This window comes from Tenrec ecaudatus, chromosome 11 (genome assembly GCF_050624435.1).
Source record: "Tenrec ecaudatus isolate mTenEca1 chromosome 11, mTenEca1.hap1, whole genome shotgun sequence".
Lineage (NCBI taxonomy): Eukaryota > Metazoa > Chordata > Mammalia > Afrosoricida > Tenrecidae > Tenrec > Tenrec ecaudatus.
The window spans coordinates 87,725,873-87,740,246 of NC_134540.1; the positions used below are offsets into that span (position 1 = coordinate 87,725,873).

The 14,374-nt window shown below is 45.4% G+C and overlaps 1 protein-coding gene and 1 pseudogene across 7 annotated transcripts in view; both read right to left on the bottom strand.

Annotated features, from left to right (window-relative positions):
- Positions 1-14,374, bottom strand: part of ATP11A (ATPase phospholipid transporting 11A) — a 224,818-nt gene that overhangs the window by 173,048 nt on the left and 37,396 nt on the right. The gene's annotated exons all lie outside the window — the stretch shown is intronic.
- On the bottom strand, positions 9,764-9,932 carry LOC142461865 (U2 spliceosomal RNA; annotated as a pseudogene).

Below are 14,374 nucleotides of genomic sequence, written 5' to 3' on the forward strand. Positions count from 1 at the left end.
ATTATGAAAATAAATGATAGAGGCTATCTCACTACCATCAAGTGGATTCTGACTTAGAGGGCTCTAGAAAACAGGGTACAACTGTCCCTGTGGGTTTAAATTCCCACCACTAGGTCCAGAATAAACTTTATTTATTTACTTAAATAGTTGTACTGACATATAATTCACGAGCCATGCAATTCAATGGTTTGAAAGAGATTCAAGAGAGTTGTACATGCATCATCACAATCAATTTGAGAGCATTCTCTCACTCTCGTATCCTTTAGGATTAGAGACTGTAAATCTTCACAGATGCAGAAAGCTTCATCTTGCTCCTGGCAAAGTTGCAGTTAGCAGGTCAGCGAGTAACCCGCCATGCCAGCTGGGCTCCTGTGTATTATGCAGAGAAGTCCACAGTTTTTACAAGTCCTTATTCTAGTAAACTTTGCTTTTAGTTCCAACACCCATGGTCTAGCTATTTTCATAGGCTAAAGTTGGGCTAGTGTTAGAAGGCCGATCCTACACTTCATGTGGGGAGTGTGGGGGGTACTTTAATTCTGTGCATTAAACAAAACTCAAACTCACCACCACTGAGTCAATTTGGTTACAGTTAAAGTTCAGAATACCCTCAGCGGCCACATGGATTATTCTGACCATCACACAGCAGCAGGAATAGCCTTGTCCTTAGGAAGAGGGCGTTAGCGGTTTTTACCATTCTCCTTTCCAATCCACGAAGGGCTGCCTAGCCAGGAGGGACTGCCTAGCCAGGGGTGTCTTTGATGGAAATTGGGGCACTAGGTCACACAGTCATGAGTCATGTACTCAGTGCCTTGGTCTGAGGGCCCTGAACCAATCTTGGAAGTTCTTTGGTCTAACATAATTTACATGTGCTTCTGTTGTCCCACCTGCAGCTGTGATACATTCATCTGCCAACAATCATGCTTTTGTGACAGTTTCCCTTGCACCCCCAAGTCCTACGAAAGAGGCTGCCAGTTTTCTGTAACTCTCTGGACCCCCTGATGGCCTCATGCCCCTTGTCTCCCTCGTCCATATGACTTATCTCTTTGTCTTGTCTCTATCCTGTGATCACTTTTGTCTCCTGGAGCAAAACTTCTCCTAGAAGCTTTTAACAGATTCCAAATAAAAACAAGGAAAGACACACCTATTTCAATCTGGTGTTACCATTGTTATTACAGCCAGTCTGTCTCAGGGAGGTGCAGGAACAGTTGGCAGGGGCTGGGAAAGCAGGTACCTACACTTGATCCTGAATTGTGAGCTGTAGCACCAAAGTTTAACCGCCAGGAAAGGCCAAGGATTTGTTTTTGGTTTTGTTTTTTTTTCTTGAAAAGAGGGCAGTAGGCCGCATAAATTTGGAAACCTGTGGTTTGTAGAGTCAACCATGGGAAGGCAAGATGGCAAAGTAAAGAATCATTACCAAATAAATAAATAAATAAAAATAAATTTTAAAAAAAAAGAATCATTACCATTTGTTCTCCTAGCAATAGCTCATTTATTTGTCCATAATGTTAAAAAAATTAAGAAAACCAAGTTAAGGAAGATGTAGGGAAAACCTTCTTTCTTGATGATTTAAACCATCTTTCCCAACCCTCTTCCAATTCCAGCCTGTCTCATTTCTAACATGATTTAAGTCAAAGCCAAAGGAATAAAAGCTGCGCTAGTGTGGGTTTTAAGAATCCCAAATTCCTAGTGCTTAGATTCCCAACAAAAAAAATTAATTTCATTTTGAAGCTAAAAATTTACCAGGGACACCGATTTCCTACTGGATCAATTTCTCCAATGCCATTTATTCATGACATTCATAATCCACTAATCTCCGCTACACAGTTACTGGGAGAGCCAGTCACACGTGTGCCTGGCTTAATGACAGACACTCAATAAATGCTTATTTAGTAAATGACCTATCAATGGAACACAGAAGAACTGCTAATTTGGGACTGGAAAGAAAATGAAAAAATAAACTTGACTAAATAACTCAGAAACCTCTTAAGAATCAGAAAAGTGAGTCAGAAAAGGGGTGGGAGGTGGTGGGGGTGATGCTTTGGGGGCTTTGTACTGTCGCTGACAATGTAGTAAAAAATTTCTGGAGTTCTTGGACAAAAATAGAAGTTAAAAGGTACTTTATCTTTCTGTCACATTTTCTAAAGTAGGCGACATTAGCACAGATTAACACATTTTATAGAGAAAAAGAAGACAATTCTGAGCAATACTCACCCCCATATCATGATTCCAATTCCTGGTCTACTTTAGTGATGTGGGATTGAGAGGAAAAGATCCTGCACTTCATTAACAAAACAGACAATTGGTTGGTTTCTCAACAATGAGATCCTCAACAAAAAAGACTAGGGTGAAAAAAATACATTAAAAGACAAGGCTGAATTGAACCCTAGCCTATCAATCGATGAACTGTACATTCAAGCAATATCACATATATTTTTAATACCAATACTTGAAAATTGGTTCGGTGCTAGCAATATTCAGTGTTCTAATATTCAGCATTAGCAAGAAAATAGCAAAACTGTGGAAGAGAGACAAGACTTTTTTCTCCCATAAAGAGTTACAGCGGGGTCATTCTACCCTGTCCTATAGGGTCTCTGTGAGTCAGGTAAGTGATAAAAACAGGCTACGTAGCACTTTGGAAACCAACTACTTTAAAATGAATCACCTTAAACCATTCTCTTTTGATAACCTATCTTAAAAGACAAAACTACCAGAGGCCCAGAGGGGGGAAATAAGATGCAGATACATAAATGTTCACTTCAGCATTATTTTCTGTAATGAAAAAAAAACTGGAAACATCTAATGTCCAACAGATTTAAAAAACTGGAAACATACCTAATGTCCAACAGCATTGCTAAATCAATCCTAGCATTCATGCTGAGACTGAAAACCATGTTGCCCAAAATATGAATACACAAAACACAGGCAATGACGCCGGCTGCGGGAGGAAAGCCGAATCAGTGAGCGTGTAAGCATCCCAGTGCTAGCAGGGGTCTCCACACGGGTGCTCCAGCACCCAGGGATGCATCGGGGTAGGTCCAGGCGACTTCTCAGGGATGTCTTGCAGGAAGTGAGCCTTGCCAGCTGAAGCAGGGAACTGGCTAAGGCAGCTGCACCCTGGTCCGACCATCACAAAGCAAGAGACCGGAGAACTAGAAAGGCGAGGCTCACTGAGCCATTTATCCCTCCGACCTTCAATTAACCTCACATGTATTTATCGGCCAGGTTGGCACAATAAACTTTATCTCAGATGGTACGTTCAAAGAGCCAATTAATTCCCTCAAGAAAACCTGCGCAAGTAAAGGAATGTTTATTAACTTGACCTAGCACTTTACAGCAAATTCCCTCCAAATATGTGAAAGCCTCACCCTTACAAAATTCCTAACAAGTTTGTGGTCTGAACCCCAGACCACTCCACTTCTGTTGAAAGATCCATAATTCTGACTCATAGTTCTTCATGTGTCAGAGGAGACCTACTCCCTGGGGTTTCTGAGAAAGTGCATCTCTGCAGAAGCAGAGAACCTCATCTGTTTCCCAGGAAGCGCCTGATGGAGTCAAACACCCCACCTTTGAGTTAGCAGACTGCTGCTTAACTCACTGGGCCATCACACGCCTTCTGCTTCATAGACAGCAATGTCCACGGAAAACATACCCCCGGCCCTTCAGCAGGCAGTTCACGGAGGGGTCTGAACAGATTCCCTGGCCTGTCCATTCAATCCCATCCACCTCAAGGGCATATTTGGGCTCTTGTCTCTTTCCTCTGCCTAACTGTGCTGTATTTTGTCTGTCTGTCTGTCTGTCTCTCTCTCTCTATGTTATATATATATATATAATATCACTTCATTACTGGAGAAAAGTGAGCCAGCAAGAGCTTCTGGGTGCATTTCTTTGAGTACTGAGAATGAGATGAGAGCAGTCATGTGATTGTCTTGTGAAACCACAATCAAAATTACAAAACAGTTGTGGGCGCGTGTGATTTTGCTCTTTGAGAAGAAGCAGTTAAAGCTCAGGAAGGCCCTGTCTTCATCTTCTGGCGTTAGTGCCTTTCCTCTCAAGAGGCCTCAGCAAGAGTCATAAAGCTACGTCAGTAAAGTCAATAAAGATAACGTTACTGCCTTGCAGTACACACACCTGGAAGCCCACAAGCAGAAGGAAGGAAGCTGCCCAGTGCCCAGCTAGCGCAGAGCCAGTTGCAGGCTGGCCCCCAGCTGGCGGGTCCTGGTCCTTCCCAGGCCGCACGTCCTTGGAGTCACGCCCAGCACGCTCACCTCCTCTCCTGCGTTCGCCTGTATCTGCCTCGTCTGCTGTCTACCATGTTTACTATTCCCAAGCTATTCCACGAGTTGTTTTTATTTCACATGAAGAAATAACACAGATCCAAATGATCAGGAATGCAAATGTAACCTGTAAACAGACAGTGACGTCCTCACTCCTCTCCCAACAGCCAGGTCTATAACTAAGTATGACTAGATGCTTCTAAATAATTTCTACCAATCCAGTTGTCCTTCATTTCATTTCTTAATTATTAAACGGTGACGGATGGAGAGAGTAGAAACTACTGTCGTTCTGTCGAATTGTTTGCCACCTCATTCGTACTAGCCACGTAGAAGGAAAATCACCGCGTTGCCAGTACGCCTCCGGTGACATTATTCTTGATCAAAGTGACAATCTGCACACATTTGCAAGCCAGCAGCTTCCTGAAACGTGGCGAGCCAGTTGCACAGTCCGTGAGACCTCATGTGAAACAAAGGTGGCCCGCGGGTCTCGTCGGAGCCTGGCTCCATCAACTAAAGATAGCTAGGGACTAAAAATAGCCGAGCGCTGTAGCCTTCCCTCTTGACATTCCTCACCCGAAGACGGTTTAAATACAGCGAGCGCTGGACTGTCCAAGGAGGAAGAGACTTCGCTTGGGCTGCTTTAAGCTCTAGTAAAGGCCAAGACCTTGCAGGGCTGAACGTATCGACTCAGTAAGGAAGCCTGTCAGAAAATCCCATCTAACCAACTAAGTGCTGAGCACCCTCTTTGGGGAAGTGTCCGCTCCCAGCATGGAGAGTCATCTATCTACAGGGCACCTCGGAGACTCCTGTACAGAGGACTGGATGGGATACGCTGTGAACCAAAAATCATGAAGGTTTCAGCATTCATGAGATGGCTGGCCACTACCCTGGACTCTCGAGTCAAAAAGGAACAAATAAAGCCTTTGCTTTATTGCTCCATATATATATATATTCACTTTAAAATCCTCTCAGGACTGTAGCCAAAACTTCCTGCGCACTCCATACGGGCGCATGTTTGCATATCCAAGTGCACCTTTGGAAGTAATGCCTGCTGCCTCCTGAAAGTGGGCAGGGACACTTGGGAGACTACTCACTGTCTGGCCTCCTCTAACTTTTGAACTCTGAAGCATCCTTATGCAGTCTTCATTCACGAATCCAATCAGGGAGAAAGAATATGGCTTTTGACTCCGATGAAAAGTTCGTCTCAGAAAGCTCCAAGCACAGTTCTACTCTGTCCTCCAGGGTCACTCAACAGCAGTGTGTTCACGCCGATCAACCAATAACCACATCAAGACGGAGGAAGCAACCACCGAGGGAAGTGACAACATAGCTTTTCCGGGTCAAATTAAGCAGGTATTGTTAATACCGTGCAAGCAAGGAGGGCCAGGGGGAGGATCTGGAAGAATCTCAAGTTCTCTCATGCTGGGCCCTGACTAGTTTGTCTGAAAAATGAGGCTCTGGAAGTTACACCTTAAGTCTAGGACTGAGGTCAGTAAACAGTTTTTGTAAATAGGTTTATTGGCCACATTTACATTGTCTCTGGCTACTTGCCTGCTACAAAGGCAGAGTTGAGCAGTTGCCACAGAGACCATATGGCCCATAAAGCCAAAAATATTTACTATCTGGCTCTGTCCATAAAGTTTGACAACGCCTGATATGGAAAACAAGGCATGTTTTGTCTTTGCTTGCCAGAAAAAGGCCTTTGCCAGAACCTGAAGTTACGATTACCCCATTGAGTCTGAGTTACATAAGAGATATATCCTTTTCTGCAAAGAACAGAAGAACCAGAAGCCCAAACTTTCAGAGAAGAGTGCCAGAAATACGTTCAATCAGCCCTTACTCGGTCCCTCCTACAGCAAGCTGCGTGGTCAGTGGGACACATATCTGCGTTCAGGATGTAGTGCCAACAACAGATCAAAGCCAACCTCAAATTTAAATGTAGTGTAAGATAAACATCCAACTAATTCAGTTTTCCTGGAGGAGATGTCTTCTGAGGCAGGGGGGTGGGGTTTGCACATCAGCTAGGGGTGGATGGGTGGTCACATTATTTTACACTCCACCCAGCTCTCAGATGACAGGGTTCCTTCAGGTGCTAAGAACAAAAGCAAAACTGTCTGTAATAATCTACACCACTTAGAACCTGAAAAAAAAACCCTGGCCATTTGATTCTGCCACAGATTCCATATTCCTAGAGGAATGAGACCAAGTCTTCTTTTGTCCCTCTTCCACTTGGTTTGGCTTTTCCAGTCCAAGCACTACTGGAGGCTTATTAACTAATGGTCGAATAAAGAAGAAGCACAGTAGCTAAACTTGCTAAGAATGGATCAACACCTTTTCTCTGCAGACACAGTTCAGATTTCCTTGTCACCCAGAATACACCTATTTTATTGAACTCACAGATTTGGGAAGCACTTCAAAATTTTATTTACACACACACATATATTTATACTGCAATGTCTGAAAAGGTGTCTACAAGATCATCCCTTATTTACCCATGTCCCAAAAAGATGCATTTAGAAATATATCTTCTCGGGAAATTGTACACTGTAGGGACATACATGGTGTTGGAGGCCTGGGGTGGTACAGACCGTGAACCCACGTGGCTGCTCACCAGAAGGTTGAAGATAGGAGGCCAACCAGAGACACTTTGTAAGAAAGGTCTGTATGGCTCTTCTAGCCACAGTCTTTGAGACTCCATCAGATGACTGCAAAGGCGTGCAGTGCTCTAAGGAGGGGATTGGTCAGTTTCGCCACTCCTCTGGGTATCTGTGAGCCATCTCAAAGGCTGGAAGAGAGAGAATCCCTGGACTGGGACGGGGAGAAACCTTGCTCGGCCAGGATAGATCCCTGGGTAGAGATGTGGCAGTAGCACAGCCCCTGAGGCAGAGAAGCAGGCTTCCCAGCCCACAGCGTGAGTACAGCCTTCAGGCAGGAGGCTGGCATGCAGTGAGGTGCCCTTGGGTGTCTCTCAGCGCGAAAGGAACTTTGGACCACTTGCCTGAGCAGACCATGTGGCTGAGACTGTATCCTTGTGAGGCTTTGCGATCCTGACTTGTAACGTGTTGACTTCCTTCATAAATCCCATCATCTGAGTGATGTGTGGTCACTGCAGCCAATTATCAAGGCCGGGGAAGTAGAATGTGGTGGCAGGGATAACTGGTGCTTGAATGGGATAAAGAAGGAAGGGCAGTGGAGGCAGGTCTGACCTCTGCCTCACAGGGACCCAACTCAGGGGGTGCGGGCCTGCATGCTCCTTCGTGCTGCCGAAGGGAGCCAGCCGTGGCCCTCACTGAGACAGGGACGCCCTGTGTTCCACTGGGACACCCATGGGACTGTCGCCAATCAGAGTGGACTCCACAGCAATCGGTTCCTAGTGGTCTTGGGGACTGTGTTTTTGTTCCCTACGATGACATCAGATCTTAAGCTTTAAGTTTATTACAGTAGCTCCCACAATTTATTTCACCCGGCTCCCATTTTATAAACCTTGCAGGGCCTCCAGCGACCCTGACCCTGCTGTCCCGGCCTTAGCAACCACAGGCTTAACTGGTCTCAGTGAGGGACACGTAGACACACAGACTGAGCCCAGAGTAGAGAGTTGCAGGCACAGCCCCTTGTTAATGACGGTTCCGGGGTCACTGTGGCATCTGCTGGGAGAAAGCATTTAGAAGTACAAGGCTCATCAGACCCCGTTTCCTCTCCCTGCAGGCAGTTTGTTCCCCAAGCCCCCCTCCCAGAGGCATCGCATTTTTATCTGCTGGTGACGGACAACTGTTCCCTCCAGAGGTGCCCTTCTCCTTTCTTCTCAGGGATCCAGTCTTTAACTCCCCAGGCACCCACTGCGCTTAATCTGCGAAGTCACTGAGAACGAAAAAGCATGACGCTTGCTTGATGCAGAAGTACAGCACAGAGCCCCAGGGGGATACTTCTTTCTAACCTCTCCCAGCTGCTTTGGGAGCTGAGGTCACCTCGTCAGAGCAGGACCTGCACGAGGGCGGCTTCCTGCAGCCCTCGCCCGTTCCTTTGTCCTCCGCATCCACCCTCTACCTCCATTCCAAACCTCAGACGCTCTCCTGTAACCAACAGATTTTCCTCGGGGACACTAACCTTTAATCAGCTTCTACAAATAGCGGCTTCCCAGGTTCGAGGAGCTCTCCAGGGATGGAGAGTTCATAACCACAATCAGTAACTATAGACTCTGCCTTGCCGGGATTGGGGGTTGGTATGCTTTCTTAGAAGCCTGGTGGCGTAGGGGTTAAAGCGTTGGCCTCCTAACCTAAAGGTCTATGAGTCACGCCCTCCGGCCTCTCTTCAGGAGAAAGATGTGGCAAAGTTTCCTTTCTCCCCTTCAAGATGACAGCCTACAGGCTCTGGCCTACCGGTCGCTCTCTATCTAAATCAACACAACAACGATATACTTATGGGTGCAATCCCACTTGGGAACTGGCTTTTCGGTTGTGCTAATGAGGCCATCTCAGTGTAGAGTGTGCTTCAAACCAACCACTTTTGAGCTAGGAAAGCGCAGGCTAGGCACAGAAAGAGCCGCGGTGGCCTAGCCGGCTACACATTGAGCTGCCCACCAGAAGTGAAGACCCGCCGGAGGTCCCAAGGGAGAAAGAAGAAGCCATCCGCTCTGGAAGATTGGAACCCTAAAGGGCTGCTCTCCTTTGCCCTGAAAGGGAGCTGTGAGTCTGAATTGACTCAATGGCAGAGAGAAGTACAGACACCAGAAGGGAGAGATCCCCATAGCCGCCACACTGCGTGAAGATTGCCAGGGGACCGAGTAGCAGAAGCGGAAAGAGATCTGTCCTTTGAATCCATGCAGAGACCGCCCAGAGTTCAGACCTCTGGCCTCCTACCCTCTGGAGAACGCACGCATTTGGATGGTGGCGCTGACGAAGAACACTGACAGTGCGGCGCACTGCTAAAGGACAAGCCCATCTGCCCTGGAAGGAGCACAGCCAGCGAGGTCCTGAGAGGCGAGGGTGACAAAACTTCATCTTATCTACTTTGGCCCTACCAGGAGAGCTCAGTCCCTGGGGAAGGGCATCCTGTTTGATAACAAAAGAGGAAGGCCCACAACGACACGGACAGGCACAGTGGCCTCAATAATGGGCCACAAGGAACAGGGTGCGGATGATACAGGGCAGGGTAGTGTTTTGTTCTGTTGGAACGGACCCCACAGCACCTAACAACAACAACACAGAGGGGAAAATCAATTTCTGTTGCTTAAAGTGACCCGGTTACGGCAGCAATGAGCAACTAACCCAAACCCAGTCCATTGCATTCGATAGGTTCTGACCTGTTGCAATTCCGCAGGATGGAGTTCAACTGTCCCAAAGGGTTACGGTTTCCCAGACGGCCTCATCTTTACCCTCGGAGTGGTTGGTGGGTTAGAATAGCAGACTTTCCTTAACAGCTGAGGGAGACACCAGAGCGCCTTACGAAACCAAACTGGGAACAAATAAGAAATCCAAATTTTAAAGTCTGGCTAGAGCTAGACTATGCAAGGCCATAGTGCCAGGCTTAGGAAGCCAGTCTGTTCTTCAGAAAATCAAGTGTGAATCAAAGGTTTAGGTAGAAAGAATGGAGCTTCGTCTTAGACTGAGAACCATTCAATAGTTATTTCACTTGATCTTAGCCAAAAGGCCGAGAAGCGATAATTCAATAGTTATTTCATCATCTCCCCCAGCTCAGTGAGTACTCCCCTTGACTACAGAAAGTCTATATTGGTGTTGTACTTACTGGTGGCATTTGGGTTATAATTGCTGTTTTCACCCCTAACAGCCTCGTGGCCCACTCCCAGCCTGAAGATCAGCTCCACAAGAACAGATTTCTTTGTTTCCAGCAGTGGACTAGGTTAAACACAAAGGTAGCAATCAAAGTACACAACAGGTAATGGCAGGGGCCTAGGCTTACAAGAAGGTACACTGGTGTACTTTGTCAGGTACAGAACAACCAACTCCCCGAGAGAGAAAGAGGACCAACAAATAGACAACAGGCGAGGGGCTACTGATGTCATCCAGAGCAGCAGGACGTGAGTGCTGACCGAGAAGGGGCCGTGGGAATGAAGAAGAAGGGGGTGGGGGATGTGTACGGCCCACAGAAAGCAGCGTGAAATAATGGAAAGCAAACAATCTTCAGATGCAGATTCTAGCTCCCCTCGTATGTATGACAACAGAGAAGGAACAGATTCGCACAGCCTCATTTTGCTTACCTGAAATTTGGGATCATTCTACCATCCAAGCTGTGTGACGGACAGACATTTTATAGGTGAGAGTAAGAGTCTTACTGCCAAATCATAGATACCTTTATGGAGCAAAAATATCAAAGTGTGAAACTTTTGTTTCTAAACATCTCTTCCATCAAGGCCTAGACACTTCTGCAAGCTGTGTTCCCATCTCTAACACACACACCTCACCCCCAGAAACATGTGCTTCTTCGTTCGTTTACACCATGTCCAATGGCAGTTTGGGCATCTTCATGGGACTCATAGTGCGGCTGCGAAATGTGTTTTGAGTTTGGGAAACAAGAAGAAATCTAAAGGAGCCAGATCAGGGTCTTAGGATAGATGTTTCCCAAAGAAATTCTCCTAGGACATCGGAGGCATCCCTCAGCATAACAGTCTTGGCCTTTCTCTCACCGATACAGATTTCAATGTCCTTAAAACTAACTAATAAGCCCCTCCCCCTCCCCATGGCTGTCCTATGTGCTTCCAGAAAATCTATCAAGGTGATCCACTGGATCCCCAGAAACAGTCTCCATATCCTTCTGAGCTGACCTCTGGGCCTTGAATTGAACTGGCCCAGGAAACCTGCTTAGAAGCCACGTGCTTGTGACGAGCCTTATTTGTGACCCTAATGGACTAGCACACACAAGAGCATCACTGAGAGAACTTGTCTGCAGCCATCCACTGATGACAGAAACATGTTTGAACACATTTTGATTTGCACAAACCCCTGACATGTATGAACTGAAATCCTATTGGCAATATATATGTGTTTTTACTTACCCTCACATATGAATTCTATATTCCCACAGAAAGCTAAAATGACACATGTAAATGCTAATTCCCTGTGGCTCAACAGGACTTGTGTCCTTCAGATGTTGGCTGACTCACCACTTGCTCAGTTCCTCTAGACTTCTAGAAGTCATCAGCTATTGGAGGGAGAATTTAATTTTATGCCTCTATAATTTAACCTGGACGTCAGCTGCCCAAACATTTTCAACTACTCTATCCTTTGGGTCAAATTGCCCCAGGATGTTCTAACTAAAATGACTCAGCTCACACCCTACGAATGATGGGAAACCAGCCTGACCCCTCATCTCCCTCCAGATCCTAGGAGTATTATATTTCTTCCAGTTACTCTCAGCTCCAATTTCCTGTTCCCCTTTTCTTGATTAGGCTCATATCTTGCTTCTACCAGTTGTTTCTTTTTTTTTGCTCACATAATTTCAATTTGGAAAGCTATCTCCAAAGCATCATTTACAAGGCAATTACATAGTAACGTGCAATGAAATTTAGTGGATGATTTGCAGATAAAGTAGGGGAGATGCGTACATTCACCAAAGGATATAATGAATGGATCTGAAGCTATATTGGCAACCCCTGGCTTCATCCATAATTAGCCTGGGAACTGGACAATGACCATCTTTGCTCCTCCAGGCCCACACTTTCCCATCTTGCTAGAACTCTCTCCCCTCCAGTCAAACCACTCCCCCCCCAAAAAGCTACCCATCAAAAAAACCCAACTGCCCTGGAGATGGTTGCAACTCACAGAGACTGCACATCAGAGTGGTACTGGGGCCCACAGGGTTCCAAAAGACTGACTTCTCTAAAGCAGACCGCCAGACCCTTCTTCCAAGGCACCTTTGGGGGGCTTCCAGCCACTTATTGCTCAAGAACACTGCATGTGCCTCTCATACCCATCCCACTTCTAACTTCACTAACTTCAAGTCCAACGACATGGACTCCCCCCGCCCCAATATTTCTAAACAGAAATGAGATGGGCTCACAAGAGAACCTTGACCAGGCTCCAGACTCACGTTGAATACCTGTGATACTCTGTGCCCCTTTCATTCCAATCCATTCAACATGGACTCCAAAGCCAAAACCAAACTCCCTGCCAGCTAGTCGATTCCGATTCATAGTGACCCATCTATAGGACAGGGTAGAACTGCCTCTGTGGGTTTCCAAGGCTGTAATTCTATGTGAGTAGAAAGCCTCATCTTTTTCCTGCTCAACATGTATATGTGATAAAATAGAACTTCTTGTCAGTTCGGAGAGTTATTATCTCTATTCAGTCTTGCCTTTTGGCTTGTTTTGCATACAAGTGATTTCTATATATTTTTAGACTATCCTGGGGGAGCATATATCTTTAGCAGATCTTTTAGACTATTATTATCAGTAGTAGGAGTATACGTCAAGGAATAAGACTGGTGAGAAATCTAGTTAGAAACCTATTTGGCTTATCTAAAACTTGATTTTTCATGAGCAGTAGCAGGGGTGTTACTTTTACTGTGTGCCTCCTAGTAATAATAGTAATAATTTTTCTCAGGTATGTAACTAATTTTACATTTATAAAGTTTAGAGCCTTATTCTCCTCCCTGATTTAAAAAAAAAAAAAAGCACTGTATGGTCAGTGTAAAACTTTTAGCACACAGCAGAAAAACAAGAAACAAAGTAACAAGAGCCTCTAATCTTGACATCCAGATATAATCAGTGTTTAACATTATAGTGCATATTTTATAGCATATTTTACAGGCTTTTTCTAATTATGTGAACACACATTGAAAATGGGAGCATGCTACACACACTAATGCGCTATTCTCACTCATGAGAGCGCGAACTTCTTTTTACATCAAGTAATCTAAACCGCCTTGTTAAAAACTGCATAAATGTTCAGCCATTTATGTAATCAATCCCTATTGATAGAAATTTGAGTGACTTTCATTGCTATAAAAATCAATGCTGCAATGAACATTTGAATATGATCATCTTGGTGCACTTGGGGGATGATTTCCTTTGGATTAATTCCTAGAAATGGAAATGGGAAGGAAATATTTATTTTGTACTCAGGAATCATATTTTTGATTAAACGAGATTATGCTCAGAGCCTACATGTTAATTAATCTTAGATTTTAGTCGTGTTTCAAAACAAGGTGATAAACAAGAAAGCGACATAAGAAAACATTCAAAGGCAGTCTGTTTTATATTTATTAGCTTTTTTATTACTTAAAACCGCTTCTACAGCTGAGACACCTGATCATAAGATTGCTTGGCTGTGCATCAAAAGGACCGATTTCTAGACCAGACTGCCTGCAGGCACTGCTTCTCAGCCATTTGCCAAGACAGCACCGAGCATAATTCAAAAGTCACATGCAAGCAGTTCAAATAGCAATAGAACATCATTTGCCAAAACCATCGTTAAAGTTTTAAACATCTTTGAAAAGATTAACATGTGAGGCAATCCTGGCTCTTTGATTGCTGAGTCTCAGCTTGAGACTCAAGAGGACACAGGTCCTTTGGTCGTATCTGTGGAGGACTGTCAAGGTCCCCGGACTGCCGACAGAACAGAGGTCTCGGAAGCAGTACAGCCAGAACGCTCCTCCGAAGCAAGGAGGGTGAGCGGCTGTCTCATGTACATAGGACACGTAATCAGGAGGGCCTGGTCTTTGGAAAATGGCATGATGTTTGGTAAAGTCAAGGGGCAGCAAAAAAAGAAAACCCTCAGCAAGCTAAATTGACAACAGTGATGGCAACAACAGGCTCACACATAACAACTGTGAGGACAGTGCGGGCCCAGGCGGTGTTTGCTTCTGCTGTGCATAGCGTGGCTGTGAATCGGAACGACTCCACGGAATCTAGCCACGATCGTTGTGGTAGCAAACTCTCTCCTCTTCTCCCTCAGAGGAGTTTGTGGCTTCAAACCACCGGCCTCTGGTTAGCAGTCAAGTGCTTAACCACTGTGCTGCCAGGGCTCAGCCCCCCCACTCACACTCAGATACACACACACACACTCAAACATTCCCTTACACACACAAACACACACACTCACATACACTTTAGTTTTGGAATAGCCTCCCTTGATTCTAACCTAACA